This window comes from Danio aesculapii, chromosome 16 (assembly GCF_903798145.1).
Source record: "Danio aesculapii chromosome 16, fDanAes4.1, whole genome shotgun sequence".
Classification (NCBI taxonomy): domain Eukaryota; kingdom Metazoa; phylum Chordata; class Actinopteri; order Cypriniformes; family Danionidae; genus Danio; species Danio aesculapii.
The window spans coordinates 26,598,446-26,624,450 of record NC_079450.1 but is presented as its reverse complement, the minus strand read 5'-3'; the positions used below and the strand labels follow the sequence as shown (position 1 = coordinate 26,624,450).

The 26,005-nt window shown below is 35.5% G+C and overlaps 1 pseudogene; it reads right to left on the bottom strand.

Moving 5' to 3' along the window:
* LOC130243862 (soluble guanylate cyclase 88E-like) overlaps positions 1 to 16,568 on the bottom strand; it is a 30,570-nt pseudogene extending 14,002 nt beyond the window's left edge.
* Positions 16,569 to 26,005: the final 9,437 nt, after the last annotated feature.

Below are 26,005 nucleotides of genomic sequence, written 5' to 3'. Positions count from 1 at the left end.
CAATAATAAAAAAACTATTATAGCTAGAAAACTGAAATGGTACTGCTGTATGGTCTTTGTAAAAAAGGATGTTTTTAGAAAAACATTATGACACAGAACATGCATGATGAGCAATTCTGTTTGCATCAGTGTACAAGTTGCGTTTATGGAGTTACCAACTACCTTATAAACATAGTGCTTCTCGCTGAGTGTGTCGAAAACGATGTAGATCTCATTCAGCATGTCCACCACCTGCATGGGGGTGATGTGAATACAGATCTCATTAAACTTCACCACATCACTGAACAGGATGGTCACGTCTGGGAACACCTGGAGGGAGAGAACAAACCAAGAACAGCTCTCAAAAAAACAGCAGGACTGCAGAAAAAAAAATCATTTCATTAACTCTCTAGAGATCGAGTTCTTCCCAAATCACATTGGTCAGTCTACACCAAGTAATATCTATTTAAATAGCATGTTTCGACGTGTGTACCTGGCACGTCTCCAGGGCTGTGATTCCCTTTCGCAGTCTGTCCGCCACTGCTTTGGGTATCATGGCATACAGCAGGGAGTCTCCTCTCTTCTTCTCCTCATCCAGCTTTTTAATGATCTCCTGGAGCTGCGCGTACTTCTGCTGCTCCTGTAGGTGCCGCAGTCAGAGTTCCAACTGTCATTTGCATGCTATTTCTAGATATATAACCACAGCCAGAGACTCTGTGCTTTTTAAATAACTTCAAGGTAAAATATGCCTGTCAAACCAAATTATCTTGACCCAGTTTAACCCAGAAGCTTTGACTTGTATAAATATTCCATTTATGGATTTATCTACCTAAAAAAGTGAACACAGTGTAATAGGCACCTTCAAAGCATTGAAAGTGGTTGTCTTAAATGTGTTTTTCCAGATTGACCAATAGCAGGAGTTTTGGGGTATACTGATTGGGACTTGTCAGTAGGCATGGTCTATTGGATGACATGTTAAACATACTGTAGGTTCTAAATCTCTGTGGCCATTAACATTTCATGGTATTTCTTCCAAAGAGTAGGGGTATAACCTCTGTGTCGTGGCCAAATTCCCTGCATCATGACTTCCCAATCATCCCCATCCACTGAATTGGCACTTGCAGCTGAAAAGCTTTTTCTTTATATGATTATGACGCACTTTGGGTGTACTTCAGTACAACAGTAAACGCCCTAAAGTATGATCCCTATCTTACACCGGCGCAATAAGGCGCAAGATGTGTTTGACACGATTTGTTGCTGTTTTCAGACCAGTGCCATGTTGTTTAAATAGCAAATCCATTTGCGCCACTTTTGTAGACTCATGGGTTTTCCGGTCTAAACAGGAGGTGTGTTAAGGCACATTGTTGGCACGTTGCTATTTTGAGGAACTGAAGACTGCGCCACTGACCAACTGAAAGCTTGTCTAAAGTCCAGTACAGATCATGTTAGTTATGTGCCTATGCAGGTCCAAAATATGTACACATTGCTTTATACACACAGGATGTACAGCAATACACAAATATCTAGATATTAAAATAATTAAAGTATTTAAATGTTACAAAAATTATTATTTCTACATAAAAATAAAAACCACTGCCTCCATGCCTTCTTCTCCTCTGGTTTTTTTTTTCAGTTTATTCATGACAATTTTCATTTGTATAATGTTATTATTATTAGCAGTATTATTTATTATATGCATATTCATATTTGTTTTTAAAAAGGTTTAGATTTGTCCATCTGTTGGGTATTGGAGACAAATGCTTCACTATATGGGGCATAAGAACAGGACGTGTGTTCGGATATAACTCAGTTTTTTGACAATATTACAATATTACAATATTAAACAATAATATTTTTTGCTGGAAATTAGAACTGAATTTAGGAATACTTTTGAAAAAATGTTTTGCACTTAAACAAAATTAAGTGTGTAGGCTAATGGATATCTTCAGTGGAGTGCGTACAACACCAATTCCTTATCCACGAATGTAAAGGAGTAGAGTAAATGTAATATAAAGAGAAAGAGGCCAAATGGAGGAGTCTCGTTCTTTATCCTCGCACTGCGGATGGTTTGTTTTGCTAGTAAAGCATTCAGCTCTTCCACTTATAACGTTCGCAATGTAAATCGCAAATGCGCCATGGCGCGACGCAACTGACTTCTAAAGGGGATGTGAGATGAGACTCAAAACACACCCATAACTCATTAAGAGATTAAGCACAACCCTGTTAGACCATGCGCCAGAGCGTAGAGCCTTTTTCATCTTTAAAATAGCAAAAGTGGATTTGGACATACCCTTAAGGTTTTTGCACCATGCGCTTTAGACTTTGCGCCTAGATCGTAAAAATAGAGTCCTATACGTTTCCTTCATTCCTCCACCTTTCATTGAAATGCCAAACTTGCAGACTTTCTTCTGGATGAATACTCTAATCTCATGTTTTAAACACACTGTCTAGTGGTACTATCACAGAAAGGCTATAAGTCACTTTCCAACCAAAACCACTCTTCTATCCCCCACCTCACCACACACCAACCCAAAATACTATAAATTCTCAGTGTGCGTCACACATGTGAGTGGGCTTAACAAACACTTGAAGAAATGAAGAAACACTTGTTGAATGCTTCATCCATTGTAAGTTTGGACAAAAGCATCTGCTAAATGACTAAATGTGAATTTAATGTAAATGTTTTGTGTACATTTCTTTCCTATAAAAGTCACACATAGATAACAATATAACAGTCTTAAGTTGAACTTCATCACTTACAAAATGGTCTTTTAATAAAACTCGCCAGTCTATGGAAGAGGTTATGACATTTGAAAAGTTGCTACCTGACCAGAAAAAAAAATGGTGGTGATCTTAGTTTTTGGCAAACTGATCGGAAACTTCAACACCCATAATGCACTGGGAATGTTGCCACCACTCCTAGTCTGCTTCAACTGAATTAGCTTGGCCAGCGTTACACACCACTTTGTTGCTTTAGCCACTATATTATCAACTTGTTTTGTTCCTTTGTTCCAATAAAGTTGTAAGAAATAATTGCAATAAAGTTGTAAGACTAAATGCTGCAAAGATTTGCAAATATGAAGAGAACTCTGAGATAGAAAATCTGGACCAAAAAAAAAAACGTACAAAACAATTGTAGGCTCCATTTCAGATTGGATGACTATAAAGAAAGTGTTTTAGGCTAAATGGAGACTGTAAAACTGTCTAAATTTGTAATTTTGTCAGGTAATTTGGAAGATGAGGAACAGGAAGAACCTTCTGCCAATCCTCCTTCAGCAAAGCGCTGTCATGTACAGGTAAGACAGTTTTTCATTTGAAGAGTAGAAAAAGTATAATCCAGCTGCATCTGCTTCATCTATTGATGCTTCTGGACTTAGTTTACGAACCTGATCCAACTGCTGCTATACAAAACTATAGAAGTAAAATATGTAGTTTTCGAGAAAGCCCAGAAGCTGCCAAATGTCTGTCTGATGATGCAAACCACTGACAACACAGGCTTTTGCTGAGAAATAAATATGGATTTCTTGGTCCATGTAACATTGCAGAAAGAGTAAACATTGTATTTCAATAAATATTTAAGAGCCATATATTGCTGACATTGTAACAATATGTAGGAGGTTGAATTTATGAATTTCTATCTTCACATGAAAGGGCATGGTGGGGGGCATTTGCAAATGTTGTTAGAAAATATGCTTGCTTTATTTTAATTCCGCTAGCAGCAACTAGTAAACTATTAGAGTCCAGCCAAAATTTAGTGCCATAACTCTTGTTTTTTAAATTTTAAACTGAAAGTGTAATCAACCTGAAGTGTAATAAAAATCTGTTACAAAGTTACAAAGTGCAAAGTGTACTAAATAGAGATTTATTCACAACATCTGTAAGTTTAGTCCTTATTTTCATTTAAAGAGCCACTCATAAAAAAATAAGCATATTTTGGCCTCCAACCCAACATAATAAAAATATTTTTTTGAGCTAAAACCTCACAGATACACTCTTGGGGAAATCCTGATTCTTCTATTATATAAAATGGCCCTTTAAGGATGGTAGTGGATTACAGTGTGTGTCAGCATCGAGTCTCTGGTCTCTATGGTATCTCTGTGGCTTTCATACCTGGTCAAGCGCCAGTTGCAGCTCGGCTGATTGCTGTGTTCCGGCCAGGATGAGCTCTCTGCTTGAGTCGTGCAGGTTTAATCCATTGATGTAAACACCCATTTTTATCATGTCCCCCACTGTCTCAATACTGTACAAAGGAGAATACAGTTTTATACAACTTTGGCATTTATAGCTACAGTATAATGTAATTTACAAGTTGAACTTCAAATTAGACACGTTTTGAAAAGTAAATTTCGGGATTCTCAGGACTGAAATCAATGAATTGTTGCGTTTGCTCTCTGCCTTGTTTTACAACATGAAAGTAAACCGTTTTCTTTGAATGTTTGAGACCTCCATTTTATTAACCACAATAGGTAAAGATCTAAAAGCAGCATACATAATAAAACAATTTGTGCTTTAAGCAGTGCATTTATTATTATTATTATTATTATTATTATTATTAATATTATTATTATTATTATTATTATTATTATTATTATTATTAATAATAATAAATGTAATTAATATGAAACAAATAGCAGACTGTGCTATCAAACAGATGGACAGGCTAAAAAAGCCATCAGTGATTAACACCAGAAGCTTTGTACATTCAAGTTACAAATAGATACACTTCCTAAAAATAATGTTAAAAGAGACCATTAGTTTTTAACTGGAAGTTTGCAGATCTTTTCTGATTGGAACAATTGATAATCCAAATGATAAAATGTCAACTATGATAAAATTGTGCTTATTTTAGTTCAAATAAACTCAGTTTCAGAGATCATGTTGTTTTTTAAGCATATACAGTACTTATTTGCTTTATGTATGCTAAACATTTTTTGCTGCAGCCTTGGATGATGTCCAATGTCAAATTTAGATCCTGAAGCAACAGCAGTTGTGAATATATTTAATTGTACTGGTTAGAAAGAGAGGGGGAGAGATAGAGGGACGCGGAAAATGATCATTTAAGTCTAAGTAATGGCTCTTTCCGTGGTTGGTAAGGAAATTTCATTATAAATTGACTTAATAAAATACTATGAGAGTGCAGGATATGGTCCCTCTGAAATGACTTGGCAGAGAACACTTGATTGTCAGGTTTATGTGGCAATAACTATGCTTGTACAATAACTACTGTTTTCCATTAGCTCAGACCTCATTGTTGTAAATATGTGAGATTATAAGAGGTTACATGGGAGTTCCTAGAAAAATGAGAGAGTCCCACTGAGGGACGTACTTCATCTGGCCCTTGAGGTGGAGAGGCTTTTTAGGGGGCTCCCGCATGTCTTCAAATATGGTTTCACTGCACTTCCCTGAACAAAAGAGATGATGTTTGATTTTTAACTAGACAAACGATTTTTATTTCTATTTATAATCTAGAGGTCAGCAACATTATTTCAATATTAACACAATTAAGACATTAATCTAATTAAAATAATGTCATACAAGCAAGATTTGTTTTTCATTTGAAAGGGATATTTACCCAAAATGTACAATTCTGTCATCATTACACAGTATTCACTTGTACCAAACCTGTGTTCAATCTCATGTTAAACACAATAGATGATATTTTGAAGAATGTTGGAACGTAGCAGCCATTGACCTTCATAATATGAACAGAAACACTATGAAAGTCAATAGCTGCTGCTTTCCAACAACCATAAAATTATCGTCTTTTGAGATAAATGATGATAGAATTATCATTTTTTCGTATTTTAATAGCATAGATGTGGTTAATGAAAACAGAATTAAGTTTTCCTTCCATTACGAATGATGTTCCAAAAGGAAGATTTTGCACAGTTGTGGCCTAATGATTAGAAAATCATTAGAGAGACAATTCTTGGTTGCATAGGTGCAGAGTGCTGGCAGAAATAGTGCAGGTAAAGAAGGAGCTGAGCCAAAGACAAAGCTCTCAATTTAACGGTCCATCAATGTTCCTACTCTCACCTATGGTCATGAGCTTTGGGGTCATGACGAAAGGACAAGATCTCAGCCGAAATGAGTTTCCTTCACAGGGTGGCAGGGCACACCCTTATAGATAGGTTGAGGAGCTCTGTCACCCGGGGGAGCTCAGAGTAGGGCCACTGCTCCTCCACATCGAGAGAAGTCAGGGTAGGTGGCTCGGGCATCTGTTTCGGATGCCTCCTGGATGCCTATGTAGGGAGGTGTTCCAGGCATGTCCCACCTGGATGAGACCTCGGGGAAGACCCAGGACACGCTGGAGGGTCTATGTCTCTCGGCTGGCCTGGTAACGCCTTGGGATCCTCCCGAAGGAGCTGAAGCAAGTGTCTAAGGAAAGGGAAGTCTTGGGTTCTCTCCTAAGACTGCTGCCCCCGCAAGTCGGCCCCGGAAAATCAGTTGAAAATGAATGACGGTTCATTCCACTGTGGCGACCTTTGATGAATCCGGTACTAAGCTGAAGGATAGTGCGTATTACAAATGTAAACTTAAAATTGTAAATGTAACTTAACTTGCAGTACAAATTAATAACATACTGTACTTTTGAAGTGATTGTGCACTTGTTGTTTACTAGTCTTACATTTGTTGTACACATAAAAGTTGGTCAATTTAAAAAAGTCAGCCAATTTAGTCCAAAGCGGTATTCAGGTCATGCACTACTAGATGTTAGTATACTTACTACACAAGCATATTTAACATATATATATATATATATATATATATATATATATATATATATATATATATATATATATATATATATATATATATATATATATATATATATATATATATATATATATATATATATATATATATATATATATATATATATATATATATATATATATATATATATATATATATATATATATATATATATACTATATAGCCTACTTCCATATGTAAGTGTACTTCAAATGTAGTACACTTCTTAATCGCAAGGGTGGTCAATTTAATGAAGTGCAGTAGAGACATATACACAACTTAACCACACTTTTACCATTGTGTTGAACTTGTTGCTGCATTTTGTGGTAGTGATCAACAGTTTGAAGACAAATGAGTTCATACAAGTTCATATGAATTAGCCTCTAAATCAAAAAGATACGGATTACCGTGAGATTGTGTTGGGAATTCTGTAGGAAACATCAGATGGTGTCATATGGGGCATAATTACGGTTGCCATTAATCAGTCTTTGTACTGTAACATTATATTTCTTTCATATTCCCATTTTACAAGTAACTAATGTAAACCCCTCAATCATATTAGTGTCTTATTCAGAACAAGGTAAATAATTAAATTAATGATGTCCTTATGAATGTACCCTGCATCAGTGTCATGCTAGAGAAGTGTTTTCATGGCAGATGATGTTTTCTAAAAATTATAATTCAATGTGTGTATACAACAGTCTTGCAGTACGCCATACTGTAGTATCTCTAACCGGTGACTGGCTGGAAAGCCAGCAGCTCGATGTTCAGCTGTTGCTGAGCTGTTGTATTGAGTCAGACTGCTGCTGTATTTCTGATCCGTCCCCTTCATTTCTTCCATTGCCTTAATATCTGAATGAACAGCAAAGGCATGGGGAGAAAAAATCAGCATGAGATGTTTTAAGACAGTGTTTCTTAAACCCCTGCACATTTTGCATGTCTCTTTTGTCTGGCTTACCCAATTCTGGTCTGTACCAGTCTGTACTAATGAGCTGTAGAGTAGAATCAGTTGTGTTTAATGAAGACGACATGCAAAATGTGCCATGTTGGAGGTGCTATGGAGGTTTAAAAACCAAAGTTTGAAGACATTATGCAGAGGATGGATATTTTGATGTGAATGGTGAAATTTGCGCAGAAAGCTTTGAATACTGTATTTCCACAGGACTGGAATCATCTTTTACAGAGTTAATATTTTACATACTGTCATACAGTATAAAAGTGTTCACTGTAAAGGTCTTTAAAAAAAATATGTAAAACACACATCAAGCTGTTTGTGTTCATATTGGATTAATTGGGCTATGAAAATCTCTCTCTTTTTTTAAGCTTTTTAAGGAAAAGGTAATATTTAAATCTTTTTTAAACATTTTTAAAAGTCTCTGATGCTCATCAAGGCTACATTTATTTAAATAAAAATAAAAAAGACTTCTGGAAAACACTTTGTGGTACTGCAAATTGACGGTTCCACAAAGAACAGTTGAAAACAATCTTTTTACTCCTTAAATGGTTCTTGAAAAAAGGTTTTTAGATTATGAAAATGCAATAAGAAAAGTAAGAAATGTTCTCTGAACTGTTTTTTGAGAAACAAACAAGCAAAACTGCTGCTGCTATTGCATCACTGCAAAACAAAACAAACAAAAAACTGAATGAACTCCTTGTCATTGATGAGATATCTCATCAATTAAGACACAACTCTTCCCTACAATTTTTGGCAAGTTTTTTATGGCAATCTTTGTTCGGTAAGAGATCCAACAGGGGTCCCAAACTTAGTTTCTGGAGAGGCCCCAGCCCTGCACACTTTAGTTCCAACCCTGCTTTAACACACTTACCTGTAGGTTTCAAACAAGCCTGAATGACTCAATTTCTTTAGTCAGGTTTTATTAGGGTTAAAGCTAAACTATGCAGAGCTGTGGACCTCCAGGAGTTTGATACCTGTGCCCTAGCACATGTCTTGAATAATTTATAGATTATAATTTTCTGATTTTGTTTTGTTATTAAGTGGGGATAAAACATGAACAGATGAAGATAAATAAAAATGTTTTTATGGTTAAAAGCTCTCTTGGGCCTTTATTTTGATATATGAAATTGGCATATATTCCTCGCAGAAAATATTCTGAGGGCCATAAAATCAATAATGCATTTACTAAACAGTAATGAACTAAAATGAAAAACCTTTCTATTTGTTTTGGTTATTTGTAAACATAATCAAAACATTTTGGTGTCCTGAAAATGCTAACTTTTAAAAACAGATTTCCCCACCACTCCATCCCCCCTCATCCACAACCCCCAAATAAATGTTTACATTAAAAAAAACAACAACGTGTCTGTGGTCTTATACACACACACTAAAATACCCTGTGTCATGTCTAAAATGAAAATGCCAGTAATCATGTAGTACTGACACATTTGATCAAAATACAATCTATTCCACAGGTTTTCCTCCAAAATCAGCTTAAAATTTGTGAAAGACTCCATTTCGTCCCTGCAGTGATTGACCTACACACTATACCTCTCTCTTCCTTTTTGGGTTTTTCACTCTCCTCTTTCTCCTCCTGTTCCTCTCTGCTGAGTTTAGGGATGTTGACCTTCTGTTTACTCTCCACCACAGCTTTAGACAGCAGTTCAAACACATTGTTGAGGTGTGTGTAGATCTGAAAGAGCACAAATGTCAACAAAATGCCTTTTCAGGACACAAATGCCAGGAGATTTTTTTATTTTTATTTTGCATCATCTTTAATTTACATTCATGCTACTTGACCTCAGATCCCTCACATTCACTCACATTATCCCAGCTGAATTCCAGCATGGGTCACACCAGGGTAAACTCCTCATTGACCTTTTTGCCCTGCAGATCAGAAAACACCTCTTTTAAACCGTCTCCGATCCGATACATGGTCATGTCCCTACGGAAAATCACACTGAGAGGGAACATGTCAAAAAAGATTCCTCGCTTCATGGGCAGTTTCTCATAGCCCGGAGCTGTTTTCTGCTGGGGCATACGGTGCTTAAACGCGGCATTGTCAAAATTCATCTTGTACACCTTCACAAAGACAGAGAGGGAGAAGATCAGAAACGTGAGGAATAAAGCAAAACAGAGCTGGCTTTGTGTATACACAGGAAGGTAAATGTCTCGTCTGTTTGGACTCCTACCACATATGTCATTTTCTCTGTTTCCTCTTTGGACAGAATCTCCACCTCGATGTCTGTGTTGTAAAACTGTCAGCCCACCTGAGAGAGCTGCCCTACAGAGAAACCACAACACACCCTGCTTGAATTTTAAACAGGCTGTGGCTGCAAATGCTCTGCTTTTATAGTGTAAGATCCAGTCAAACGTCATTGGCCCTCAATCGCTAATACCTGAACTTGACTTTGAGATTGTTATTTTATCTTTCATTTCTCTCAAGAAGCATATTATGCAAACAGAAAGCATGCGTGCGAAGGTCAACGTTGTTCTTGTTCTGTTAATATGGTAACTGTTCAAATAGTTTAAAGTCCCCATGAACCGGAAGCTGCTGTCATTATTTTTTACATATTGTGACGCAGTTCCTAGAGAAACAGAATATTAAATGAGAAAACAGTGGGCGTGGCTTGTTTTATCTGCTGCGAGCTGATTGGATGTATTAAAGCATTTCATTCAGAAAGACTGAGAAAAGTGTTTGGGGAGAGTTATTACAACCTAACAGACTCCTCCTCCTTATCATTTCTGTTGTCAAAACTGACAGTTGGAGCAGTGTGATTAAATATGTCAGCCACGACCATTTGCTAAGTCATATGTAATCTGACAATCTAACTGAAAACAAAACAAAACAGGAAGTGCATTTTCAAATTAATTAAAGATTAGAAGGGCCAGTGCCTAATTTGTAAATTGCGAGGTCCCGGAACAGATCGGGGGAATGGATGGAGAGTGATATGGCGATGATATTGGATGGCAGAGGGGTGTCGCGGATGCAAGATGAAAGTGAAGAGCGGCGGGTTTGTTGCGGACGAAAGTGAAGAGGGTTGGGGAGTCGCGGAAGCAAGTGAACAGCATACGGGTGAGGAGGGTGGTTGAGGAGGGGGATTGGTAAAATGAGGTGCTGGATCAGATTTCAGAGGTGCCGGATCCGGCGTGTTCCGGCACAAATTAAGTCCTGAAAAGGGCAAACATTTTTTTTTCCTACTGACACGCACAGATGAATCACCACAAAACAAATTCATATGGTTTTAAGGTGTCCGCGTGGTCTTAAAAAGAATTAAAAGCAAGCGGCAACCTCCCACTCTCCCTCGGGAAGCCAATACGGAAGTAACTGAAACTGCAATTCATTAAAATTTCGCTAGTCCTGGCTCCATAATAGAACAAATATGTAAGATAACTGTAATAGAACCCATGTAAGATGTATGAGAAAATCTTACCTCTGATTTATACTTAGTGACGATGTCTGTGGGTGTCACCATTCAAAATTAAAGCATAGCTTTTCGCTTATAATGTCTTATTGCTCATTGTCATAAATTAAAATAAGGACACATGACAGCTCAGCAGGACTCTGTAAAATAAACTGTGAAACTTTGACCAATATGAGGAGAGTTTACTCGCACGTTTTAGCTCTTTTGGTCCGTTTAGAAACTTTGCCGTGTGAAAGCAAACCGCACCAAGAATAAAGTGCAACATTGTAACAATTTTAATTGCTTTTTCGGAACAAATGAATCGATCCACAGGTGTGAAAGCGCCCTAAGTTTGCATACTCCTGGTTGGAGAAATACCAGTTTAAACAGTGGCTGAAGACAGTCGCTAAAAACAACTGCGTAATTTATTTATTCAAGCTTTGTTTCTTTCGAGCTTCTCTGAGTTCTGTTGCGTGGTTGTGCTTTATTGATTTATTTAACTACAACTTTTTATTAACAGCTGTTTATTAAGTTAAAGGTTTGATATGGATTTGAACTTGAAGTGGCAAAGATTTCTTGGGGACTTTTTCAGAAGTTTTTAAGGAAAATGATATACAGGTATGCTGTGTTCATGTAATCAAGTGAAATCTGAATAATGGAGCCAATTATGGGTCAATTATAAGACAAACTGAGTTTTTGAAACCATTCAGTTTGCATTTTATTCTTTGCATTATTGGTGGCTATTTTTATCTTTCTTTCTATAGTTGACATTATTATGGCAGTAGGTGACCGTTGACTGTCTATTTAAGTCATTTGTTTAAAAATTCATTCAGCCAGTTCTTTCACAACAAACATTATTTACTAAGTATGTGTACAATTGTTGGAAATGAATGGAGGCTTGTGACAAAAATGCCCCACAAATTCAAGATAAGAGTGTTATAGCACAGTTATAATTATTGCCCTTTGATGTACAGTAAAGGGCCCTGGAACTCAATACTAGAAGACAAATATATATAAAAAGGACATTTCTAACCCTGATTTGCACACACGTGTGCATATTGGAATCTTCATATACGCTTTCACCAACAAATCATAATTCCTTCAGTCATTTTCTTTTCAGCTTAGTCCCTTTATTCATAAGGGGTCGCCACAGCGGAATGAACCACCAACTTATCCAGCATATGTTTTACAATGCAGATGCCCTTTCAGCCACAACCCACCACTGGGAAACACCCATACACACTCAATTACACACATACACTATGGCCAATTTAGCTTATTTATGACTGGACTTATAATTTCATTTGAAACTATACATACAATAAGTAATAAACTTTTTTTTTTACATATAAGTATTTAACAATTTAACAATTTTCTTACGTTTAATAAATGCTGCCTTGATGAACAGAATAATTTTCTTAAAACAAAAAAACAAACAAAAAAAAAAAACAATCCCAAACTTCAATCAACAAATATACCTGTGCCATATTTTTTGATAATAAACCAGGGGTTCCCAAACCTTTCAGCCCACAACCACAAAAATAATGAATCATAAACCTTGCACAATGGCGCACACATACCAGCAGGCACAAGTCTATTCATCTTTAATTTTGCATAACGCCACTCGCAGACCATCCTCCATGTTCAGTTGTCGCCTTATGCTTAACTTGTGTGAGTGCCATAAAGGTGTCCAAAATTTTAACCTGGTGCCATAAAATCAACGTGCTGCATCTGATGCTATTGCTATGTCTTTAATATAATGTAATCCCCCCAGGGGTTGCAAAAAAATTGAAAGGCTAATGGCTGTTTTTTTGGGTGTTGTTTTTTAATGTTCATTATTAACATTTTATCAATGTTACTATTAACAACTATTTTGTTTTTCAGTAGGTTATGAATAAAATATTGTAATTCTAATAGTTTATTAAAATGAATTAGATTTTTTGAAAATTGCCCTGTGACCCTGACTTTAGAACCACTGACAAACAATTATAAACAACGGCTTATGAGAGGTCTGTAATCTATGTCTGTAAAGAAAGTTTTTGTTGTGTTTGGTTTTAAACATTACACGACGAGGGCCACCAATGGCCTATAAAGTAAAAGTTTTATGAAAAGCCCTCATGTAGAGATGGTTTGGCCATGTTTTATGCAAACGACCAACCTGTGCACACAGCAGCTCATTTAGAACACTTCAAATCCTTCAGTCCTGAGGTTAAGAACAAATTAGGCAAAGATTTTTCATGAAGAGTTTTAATGTGCCTATAAATACAAATGAACTGCTCAATTATTAGTGAATGAAACCTGATGACTCATTAATGAACAAAATGAGGGACCAGTTTATCTGAAGCACTGATTAGTTCAGGATTTTAACAGGCGACTTCTATGTGAATCATTGAATCATTTATCCAAATTAATTGCTCAGCAGCAAAATATCAATACTGTATGTGCTGTTCTGAGATTCTAAATAGAGCTTTCTCTGGAAACATTTATGGTGGAGCAGGTGACTGTCAGTATATGTTTTAAATATATGTTACTGACTTAATTTTATCAAAATGTTGTATTAGAGCAATATCACACTCCAAAAGATTTGGAGCGTAACGCTACTACCTTTGGCGAACTGTGTAAATCCTTTCCTGGTTGATCAATAGTGCAGGGTAAGACTAGTCTTACATTCTTCCTCCACACAGTAACTGGGTGGCTGGATTTTTGGGAAGGAGAAACGGAAGTACTCATGCAGGTTACCCAGTTCATTGATGAAATCACGCACATTGCGGCCCAGTACCTAAAACGCAGACAGCAGAAGTGATTTAAAATGATGTGAAATGTTTATGCAATCATACATTGGGAAAAGTGCATTACGAAAATGTCATAAGCTGCTAAAAGGTCATGGTTGGAAAGATTATTTTATAAATAATGCAATTAATCCATACTTCATTAGTAATTTACTAATCCCAAGATTTTGAAATAGACCATATACATTAGTCAACATTTTAAGTGGATCAAAACCATTGAAGTTGTCCTAAAATTATTTATCATCCACTGTTGTCTGGACAATTTTATATTTAATTTATATTTAAATATATATATTTAGCCAATTCGGTTGATGACTATGTTGTACCTAATGTACAGTTGAAGTCAGAATTATTAGCCCCCTGAAATATTAGTCAACCTGTTTATTTTTTTCCCAATTTTTGTTTAATGGAGAGAAGAGTTTTTTTTAACACATTTCTAAACATAATAGTTTTAATAACTAATTTCTAATAACTGATTTATTTGATCTTTGTTGTGATGACTGTAAATAATATTTTACTAGATATTTTTCAAGACACTATTATTCAGCTTAAAGTGACATTTAAAGACTTAACTAGGTTAATTAAGTTAACTAAGCAGGTTAGGGTAATTGGCCAAGTTATTGTATAAGGATGGTTTGTTCTGTAGACTATCGAAAAAAAATATAGCTGAAAGGGGCTAATAATTTTGACCTTAAAGTGGATTTAAAAAAATTAAAGACTGCTTTTATTCTAGCCGAAATAAAACAAAAAGACTTTTTCCAGAAGAAAAAATATAATCAGACAAACTGTGAAAATTTTCTTGATCTGTTAAACATCATTTGGGAAATATTTTAAAAAAGAACAAAAATTTCAAAGGGGGGCTAATAATTCTAACTTAATTGCATATGAGTTGCAAAAAGCAAACCTCTCTTCATGGTGATAGAAAAAGCGATTAACAAATATGTAAAAACTTATATAAAAGTGATTTCTAAGTCTAAAAATCGAAAACAAATTAAAACTATTAATATATGCTCCGCCTTTAACATCTTTGCATAAAATGTTTGTATATATGTATTTTCTGTACTCAAAGTGCATTTTAATAACTTTTGTTAATAACTAAATTAGAAAAAAATATGTATATTTATATGTATACAACTGGATGTAAATTTATAATTATGTATGTATCTCCTTGTTAAGGAATGTGAAGTGCTTTTATTATATAACGCTACTGTACATGCTAGTTCTTGTTAATAAAGCAAATAATAATATATATTTTTTCAGTAATGCCAGAGAAGAATCATCTTTTGGGTTTTGTTTTGATTCTAAAAAAACCTCTGGATTAAAACAGAATCTTAAGTAAACCACTAATGCTAGTGAAAAACTTTTATACTTTCAGAACGTGCTTAAAAAATCACCTTTAATATTCTCTCATAGCCATAGTTTCCTATCCACTTAACCATGTAGACCCCGCAGGGGTACATCAGCTCATCATGTGTTTTCCCCAAAACCTCTCCAGCTGCCTTCGCCAACCTTAGAATCAGAATATCACTGGAATAACAAACACCAGCATTGTCAAGTTAGCCAGAAGCGGGGTTTTTTTTGGCCATTAAAATTATCATGTGACCCTGGACCACAAACCCAGTCTTATGTTATACAGGTAATTTTGTGGGAATAGGCAAAAAATAGAAAATAATTGTATGAATCTAAATCATCGATTTTCATTTTGTGTCAAAAATCATTTGAATATTAAGAAATCATGTCATTAAGACCCTTTGGAATTTCCTTCAATAAATATAACAACATTTGTTTTTATTTAGTAATATGCATTGCTAAAAACTCAGTCTGGACCATTTAAGGTACATTTTTTTTCAGTATTTTGATTATTTCAAATGCTCAAATTCTAGATTGTCAAATAGTTGGTTCTTGGCCAAATATTATCCTATCCCAAGAGACCATATTGTCATGATCACCAGCGATCTACAACCAGAGATCGCTGAAAAACATTCACACGAACTACAATCTGCCATTACATGGACTACAGATGCCAGTCATGCAGCACACACTCACCTGCTCCAAGTCACCATTGATTAGATTCACACAGCTGAAGCTGCTCATGGACTGATTAATGCACTACATAAGCAGCACAAACACACACAATGGGACTGAGTCTTGTTTTCTGTTCTAGTGACACTACAATGCGTTTGCTTTGTCTTGCTTTGCTGTGTTTTGATCCTTGTTTGTTTTAAGTTGTCTGCTGCCTGCTTAGTGACCATCTGCCATTTTAGTGACCATCTGTTATTTTGACTATGACTCTGAATTGCCCTTATATATTTGTTTGCTCCTAGGTTGATCATTGCTTGCTGGACCATTCTAATAAACCTGCATTTGGATCCTCACCCTTGTTGTCAGCGTCACTGTCCCCATTACATATTTCAATAGGAATCTTATTGTTTTCAACTTTCAGATGATGTATGAATCTCAGTTCCCCAAAATTGGCATGTATGACTGGATTTGTGATCCAGTGTCACATATATAATTCAACATACATCATTCAGGACTTACTTGTACATGATGTCGAACAAATTTGAGGTGTGGGATCTCCTCTCTGGCCTCGATTAGCCTCCAAACATCTTCTCCATATGATTCATTAATGTAGTCATTCACCACTTCCAAATACAGGCCGTACATCTTCAGGGGGTTTACAAACCTCCACTGTGCTTCCCCAGAAATCCGATCAGCCTGCTAAAAGCACAATTCCTGCATCTGAGACGCTTCGTTGACATTAAGAGGCTTTTAGTTCAGCTTTTAACTTGGGCTTTTAGATAAAAAAATCAATATAATGCAAGGTGCATAAACAAGCTGAGATTTATTCAGGACTCAAAAGACGCAAACAGAAAATTCATTTCTGATATGATTAAATTGTCCAGTTTAGATGAATAGATGTGAACTAGATACTTTGTTGTTGACAATTTTCTGTAATCCAAGTTCAAGATCCCTGTGTTGTTTGTTTGTTCATGCTCTCTTGTCTATTGTGTAAAATGCTTTTCTGTTTGATCGATGAGCTCTATATTATCTGCTGCACTGCTACATAAACCATCTCCACTGTGACACAGGCTGTTTCATGCACAACATCCTCAATAAACCCTATATGTACAAACTATAACAGTTAATATATTAAAAATGACCACTTCATTTGATTAATCTGAAACATCAATACCTGACAGAAAAGTAAGAGTAAATATTGTGACTTACCTGCAGACCCTCAGTCTGTGTAATGTGTAGATGAGTCTGAATTTGGCAAAAGCAGAACCTTCGCTCTCTCTCTCTCTCTTTTTTTTTAGTCTCTCACTCTTAAAACACCTGTTTTTGGCGCCTGAAGCACTTCATGCTCACTTTTGTCAAACCAATGGCCACATGGGCTAAAACAGGAGAACAGGGAGTGTTTGTGGCAGGTGCCAAGCAACACATAAGCATGAAGATCGTCACAATGTCATCATAAATAGCCCTCTTTCTCCTTTTTATCACACTGTTAAAAAAAATACACTACCGGTCAAAAGTTTGGGGTCAGTTGGATTTTTAAAGCTTCTCCTGCTCACCAAGGCTGCATTTATTTAATCAAAAAACTGTACAAATTGTAAAATTGTGAAATGTTATTGCTCTATAAAATAACAGTTCAAAAGTAGTTAAAAATTTAATTTAATCATTTATTCCAGTAATTTAAATCATGAATTTTTGAGTCACAAGATCCTTCAGAAATCACAATAATAATAATAATAATAATAATAATAATAATAATAATAATAATAATAATAATTATTATTATTATTATAGGCGACGCGGTGGTGCAGTGGGTAGCATGTTCGCCTCACTGCAAGAAGGTCGCTGGTTTGAGGCTCAGCTGGGTCAGTTGACATTTCTGTATGGAGTTTGCATGTTCTCTCTGTGTTTGCGTGGGTTTCATGTGGTATAGGTGAATTGGGTAAGCTAAATTGTCCGTAGTGTATGTGTGTGAATAAGTGTGTGTGGATGTTTCCCAGTGATGGGTTGTGTCTGGAAGGGCATCCGCTGCGTAAAACGTGCTGGATAAGTTGGCAGTTTATTTCGCTGTGGCGACCTCGGATTAATAAAGGAACTAAGCCGAAAAGAAAATGAATGAACAAATAATTATAACAATAATAATAATAGTTATTATAATTATTAATATTATTATTTGTATTTGAAAATACATAGAATAAGAAAGCAGTTATTAAATAAAAACTCTGTGTGTGTATATAATTTACATTGTAAAATGTACACAAATTTATATAGTAAGTAAACACTGTTAATAGGGTAACAATTTTTAATGTAGCACTACATTTGTTTATTAATTAAAATAATGTTCTTAAGGTGCATTATTTGTTGCTATAAATGAAACCTAATCATACACTGTTGTCATTTTATTGAGACCTAAAAGTTTTAATCCTTTAGTGAATCTGCATTACTCTCTCTCTCTCTCTCTCTCTCTCTCTCTCTCTCTCTCTCTCTCTCTCTCTCTCACACGCACACGTACAGTAAAATTTCTGTATTTTATGAAAGTACATTTTTATCCTCTAACGCTTACAGAAAACTTTCAGCATTAGCAATTGAGTCTTTTATTGTCTCTATATTTTTATTATTAAATAACCAATGAGATAACTAAAGGTTAACCTTGTATATGAAATGTGTGCATCCACTCCATAGATTCATTTATTCATTTTCCTTCGGCTTAGTCCCTTTATTCATTAGGGGTCGCCACAGCAGAATGAACCGCCAACTTATTCAGCATATTTTACACAGCGGATGGCTTTCAAGCTGCAACCCATTCTGGGAAACATCCATACAAACTCATTCACACGCATACACTACAGCCAATTTAGTTTTATTCAATTCTCCTATGGCACATGTCTTTGTACTGTGAGGGAAAACAAAGCACTCGGAGGAAACCCACGTGAACACGGGGAGAACATACAAACAATTCACACAGAAATGCAAACTCGAACCAGCAACCTTCTTGCTGTAAGGTGACAGTGCTAACCACTGAGCCACTGTGTCACCCCTACAAAGAGTTATTCATAAAATAATTATAAAATAAATGGAAATTATAAATAAATAAAGCACTATGAGTGTGTTCCAAGCGTGTTTTGTGGGTGCAACGAAGGCACTTAATCGTCACATTAAGATCACTCAGAGGAGAGTGTGCCACTGTGTGTTCTCCCTTTGAAGAAGTCACTCCAGAGATTATGGTATAAGGATGGGCCCTTCCGAATGAACCCAGCTGGGACTCGAACCAGTGACCTTCTTGATGTGAAGCGAAAGTGCCAACCAGACATGCTGTATTATGTTTATTAAGCTTAAAAATATTTATTGACAAGCTGATTGTCAGGAAATTAATATTATGCATTTCTGCCACCATTAAAAACGTCGACCACATGTTGGATCAGAGAATAAAGGTGAGTAAGAGCAGTATTATTATATAAATTGTTATAGACTAGTGACTCACATTTTTAAAAAGTCTCAATTTTTGTTTATGACAAGAAACCAAAAGTACATTAAATATAAATTTTACATTAGGATTTTCAGGATTGATCTAGGCCTGTACATTGCATAGATGTCAGCATTTCGATGGACTCGTGGATTTTATATCAAAAAATGTCACGAACTACACATTTTTTTCTCTCCTTAAAATATAACCTCTATAAACAACACCAAAAAAAGCAAATTCTTTCGTATCTTTTACATGCCTTTCTCTCAGTATCCGCTAGGGGCCACTATTGGTGCATCGTCTTAACTCTATTGACCATCCACTAAAAGCAGCAAAACGTCTCGGCTGTTGCCCTTTACTTTCAAACGACTCATTATCTTTGCCTTGCAACACAAATAAATGGCTTGCATCATGTTTACCATGTATATTATGTTTTTGTATACGTGTCTGAGTGTGCGTGCCTGTGACATATGAGCATATGTGAAAGTCTGAGCGCTTGACAGTGCAATTAGTGGTGTGTGTGGAGCGGACCCGAGAAGCGTGCATTGTGTTCTTGTAGTTCCTTCACAAGCCCAATAATTAGCATGTCTTTGTTTCCAGTCACCCAGCACAACCTTCACAGCACCTATCAGCCTTTATCTCTCACATATTCTGGCTTGTGTATTTGGAGGGAAAAGGGGGTGATATGAAGTCCCCTTACCACGTATTGTTATTTATTTAGTGTACTTATTTGTCTGTCTGTATGAGCGTAGCTGTAGAATACAGCAGGTCACAAAATAATCTTGATGCTACTTTATTTGACCATTTACAGTGACTATTAGATACTGGGCAACTGAGCAAACAAAAGAACATAATAAAGATTACTGGAATTCAAACAAAACTAATGGGCTCTATGCATAGCCAGAGTTTTAAAGCTGACGATAAACTTCTGGTAAAAGCTTAATGTGACTATTTTCAATTTCACAAGGTTGTTTTTACAGCAACGGTGTTGTAATGTAAGTACAATTGAATGTGATTAAATTGATATGCTGTTTCCCTGTGACAATATTTTTGAAGGTAAAGGTATTTTTCGTGTGGTTGATTATGATATACTTAAATGAAAAAGAGATGTTCGAGTTCAAAACATCGAGTTGCCATCTAGATGATTGAAACAATATAACAAATGTATTTTTAATGTTTTGGACTGTCAGAATTACATTGTATTGATGTAAACATACCAATTTCCTGTGAAATTATGCTATTGAAGGTGAGGGTAAATGTTTCTTGTGTGGTTAGTTATGTGGGTTGAGGAGAAGGTAAGATTGTTTTTAATCATCGAGTGACTGTCAAATGTAATTTTTTTCAATGTTAGCTGTTGGATTTTCTTTGTATTGATGTACACCTTGGCAAATGATAATAATCGATATACTGTTGCTCTGTGGAATGATGTTTGATGTGTGAAGATAGATAGTTCTTGTGTGATTACTCATGGAATCATGGAATAATGAAATGAAAATGAGAGTGGCCATCTAATTAATGACGCATTGTGATTGACTATGGGATAAAAGGGTGGAGTGAGAGGATTGTGTCACATACTGAGGAAGGCATTGTGCCGAAACGTTTGTGTCTTTAAATCACCCGAAGAATGTAAAAATAAAAAATAAAAACAGTACGAAGCAATTACTTAATGAGTGCGAATCATTAACTTTTTGAATAATAGCATTGACAAGATTGGCGCACCAAAGAAGTTTGTTCAAAATCCGCAAGCGCGCAGGGTAAACTTCAGCAACTCTACGCAATGTAATTACAATACATCAAGTTAAATAGACTCAAGCATTCATTTAGTTGTTCAAGCGTAAAACAATTTGAAAGGCCGTTGTAACCACTAACGTCGTCAGTAGCAACAGGCTATTACACAGAAATTCTATTAAAAATACTGGGGTAAAATAAACTGTCATATTTTAAAGACATGGCAGGGGGAAATGGAATTTAATGCAGTGCTTCTTGCCCAATCTGAGACCCACATAATATCGTATGTCTAACAGGCACTGAAGATCGCTGATTTTTAAAGAAATCAGATCTTAAACGTGCCAATTTTGTAATGGAAAGACAGTTCACCAGAAGCCCTTGGGCTGCCTGGCTGAAAATTAAAAGTCTGTGTGCATATAGCCTATTAAATTTCACTGAAAGTACAAGTTATCAAGTTTTAAGAGTAGTAATTGTGTATAAAATGGTTGCGTTTCATGTATTTGTTGGCCTAATTTTTGCATTTCAGTTGTGACAACTTGCCTGCTATAAAACATTTGGAGGGTTTTCAGTGAATTGGGTCTTTTAATTTGAAATAAATGTTTTATGATTTGTTAAATAATACTTTTATCACATGCACACTGTAAAAACACCAATTTTGAAAGAGCAAAGTTAGCTAAATTGAACTTTATTAAATTTTTGTATATTTTTGCTTGGGATTAGTTGAGAAAACAAGTATTGTTACATATTAAAATTTATCAAGCTAGATTAAGTCTGCAATCTGTAAAAATATTAAATAAAGGGTTATTTTCACATTTTAAATATTGACCTAACTAATGTTAAAGTGTAAGCAAAAAAAAGAATGTGTATATATAAGACACAAGCAATAAATAAACACATATTTTGAAGAAAGCAATTGCGGAAACATAATTGTTGTTTAAAACCTTTACGAACTTTCTTTCGATATAAATGTTGCTAATAACTTCCCATTGACTCTCATTGTTTTCTTCATAGATTTCCCCAAAGTTTTCAATACAGATCCACTCAGTGAATGTATTGATTATATTAATATTATTTTATTAATAGTGGTTATTTTTAGGTTTGTAACTTACTGTGTGACAACTAGCCCCAGTTGCCTCTTAATGCAAACTTATAGCCAAGTTCATTGTTTGGAGGCATTAAATTTTCTCTCGTTTTTAACAGAGGTACTTTTACTCCTGCCTCTGAGGATTAAGCATAACAAATACCTTGATCACTTGTTTACATTAGCGTTTCAGATTTGTGTCCTTAGTTATTGCTTAGTTTAATTTTTTGGTTATTCATTGATTATGTTCACCTGTGTCTTCTTTAGTTATTTATATGCCAACATTTCCTACTATTTGTTGTTCAGTATTGTCTGTGCATATTTGCTAAAGTAACTTGACCAGTGTTATGATGCGTTCAAATCAAATATAGATATAGATATATAGATATAGATAGATATACAAGACACAAGCTATAAATAAACGTATTTTGAAGAAAGTAATTGAGTAAATATAATGATCTTTGTTTTGAAAAAAATAAAATAAAATAAAAAAATGTTGCTAATAACTTCCAATCGACTCCCATTGTATTTTTTTATAGATTCCCCCAAAGTTTTCAACACACTTCCACTCAGTAAATATATTGATTATATTAATATTATTCTATTAATAGTGGTTATTTTCAGGTTTGTAACTTATCTTTTAAACATAAACCTACACCAACACTCAATATTCGCTAAACTGCGTGACAACTCGCCCCAGTTGCTTCTTTATGCAAACTTATATTCAAGTTCATTCTTTGGAGGCATTGTCTCCAGAATCTTCCCTCGTTTTCAACATAGCACGGTACTTTTACTTCTGCCTCTGAGGATTATGCATAACAAATACCTCGATCATTTGTTTGCATTAGCATTTCAGCTTTGTGCCGAAATCTTCCGTAAATCCCATGTCAGTCTATCTGTGAGGCAAATCAGGAGCTCTCAGAGGAGCCCTGCTTCCGTATGTGTGTGTGGAGGTTGAATACAGCATATGCGAATGCGCGTGCATGGATGTGTGGGAGGACAGCATGCTCATGGTTCCAAAGCCAATGCTCTAAAACCCTCTGCAGAATTTCTGTTTTATTCTTATGGCAGGTTAAAGAATTACATAAGACATTTTATCGATTTGTTTCGTAAGTAATCAAGTAAGAGCGATTGAATAATATAAAGACTGACATATGCTTCAAGCTGTATTCAGCATCCAACTGTTGTTAAGATCTAGCGTACCTGTATAAAGATATAATTCTGAATCTCTGAATTAAAAAAGTTCAAACCACACAACTTTGATATAAGCACATGATCAATATTGTTGGAATAGCTTTTGCTCAGAAACATTTGACAACCTTTCTAAATCCATCCTGCTTTAAAGAGAGTGAACATTTAAAGCGGTTGACAACATAATTGAGCCTCGGTTGGTTTCTGTTTTTTTATATTTTAAGTTAGTTCGGCCAGTGTTATGATGCGTTCAAGTCGCATTGGAAAAAAAACAACTCTCATTTATTGGATTTAAATGGGATTTTTGGGGTTATGTCAATGAGAAATCATGTCATACACAATGGATGTCAATATACTGTATGCATCTATATTGGCAGTACATTTGGTGAAATGTATTTATGAATAGCAACTTTGTTTAGTTACTAGAAAATATCTAGCAATTTAGCTTATATCACATACTGTTTGTTGATCATTTTGTAGATGTAGTTAAAAAATCATGTTGAATTTCATGTACAAAATGTACATGGCCAACTTGTAATTACAAACGTCTCTGGAGGAGTTAGTCCCTGCGTCCTTAGTTATTGCTTAGTTTAATTCCATGGTTACTCATTGATTATGTTCACCTGTGTCTTTAGTTGTATTTATATGGCGACAGTTCCTTTTGTTTATTGTCTAGTATTGTCTGTACATATTTGCTTAAGTAACTTGACCAGTGTTATGACGTGTTCAAGTCATATTGGAAAAAACAAACAACAACTCGTATTTCAACTCAAGTTTCAAAGTTAGGGTTGCGTCAATGAGAAATCATGTCAGCGCAATAGATGTAAATATATGCATCTATATTGACAGTAAATTTGGTGAAATGTATGTACTGTATTAAACGCAACAATTTTTGTTACTATAAAATATCTAGCAATTTAGCTCACATCACTTACTGTTTGATGGTCATTTTATAGATGTAAAGTTAAAAAATCATGTTGAATTTCATGTACAAAATGCACACAGTCAACTTACAAATTACAATTAATTAGTAAGTAAATTATGTAATTAAGTAATTATATGGATGAGTTATAAATTCTATGGTTACTCGTTGATTATGTTCACCTGTGTCTTGTATAGTTATTTATATGCCCACAATTCCTTCCATTTATTGTCCATAAGTATTGTCTGTGCACATTTACTGAAGTAACTTGACTACCATGCTGTTACAAAATGCAGAGCATCCCATCTTAAAATAAACATAATGATTTTGCGCATTGGTTTGAATGCTAATATATTTACAGCTGTCGTTACCTTCAAAGATATCCTGCTTGTTGTGACCCACCCTTTACTGTGAACTTGTGTGCTTTTATAGTGACCTGCTTTTAGGTTTGTCAGCAGCACGCATGTGTGTTGCTACTGAATGATGGATGAATCATGTTTACATTACAGTCAGAAATATTACTAATGCATGTACATGGCGGCACATCCTGTGGTCTGACACTGATGGATTTCCTGCATAATAAGGCCAGACTCTTTCAGGACCAGTAGTCGGTGGGAGGAATGCAAATACCCCCATCATATCTAATATGTATTCACTCATAAATGTTAATTCAATGAGAGTGCGTATTTACCACCAGAATGACTTCACGGAAATATTGCCACATTTTCAAATATGAACTCACTATTTGGCAAATCATTTGTGTGGTCCCTGTAGATAGGATTGAGTCTGCAGCTTATTTAATAGGAACGTGACCATACAAAGGCAATGTGGATAATTCACACGTTGTGGAGATGGAAATTTCTTGGCAGACGAGCCCTAAGCCATTATGCCCCATAGCTGAATTCTGAATACCCGTCTGCGCCTGTTTCCTATTTCTCCTCTTTCTTTCTTTCTCTCTCTCTCAATTCACAATCCTCACAGAGACCTTAATGTTCTTCTCTATCAATGGCATAATTTTATCTGCGGCCACACGGGTTCATGTCCAACCACAAGCGCAGTTAAAACAGCTATGATCACTTCACTTCCAACTCGGAAGCCGAAATGCCTGTTTCATATTCATGGGTTGATCTTTCGGTGATGTTGTGTGGTAAGAGCGAACATTTTTTACAGCTTTGAGATGCGCAGACATTTCATCTTGTGCCTTTAATGAAATTATTGATAATAGTATTGATTCCGAGAGGTTGGTGTGACCTTGACATTTTATCTGGCAGGCTTTTTGAAAAATGGGAACCAGACATTGTTTTGATTTATATCGCCGTTACACATCAAGTCAGATCGTTTCTTATTGGTTTGATGGATATCAGATTGATGCCATGGACATGTAGCAGGCAGCGTTGTGCAAATCAGATTACCAGTATGCAATATGATCTGTGCTTTCAATTGCACTTTCAGTTGCTGGAAAAAATCTGATCTTAGTAGAAGTTTCACAAAAAAAGGTAAATGAAAAATGATTACATATTAAGTCAGACTGTTTCTTATTGGGTTGATGGATGCCAGATTGATGAAATGAACAGGTAGCAGGCAACATCTAACGTTTTTGCAAAACTTAACATTGCTTTAGTTGTGGTTTGTTGCACTTTTCAGCAGACAAATCCACTAGAGGACACAGTCTACAGTTTTGTAAATCTAAAATATGTTTCAGATACACATCCTTGTATATG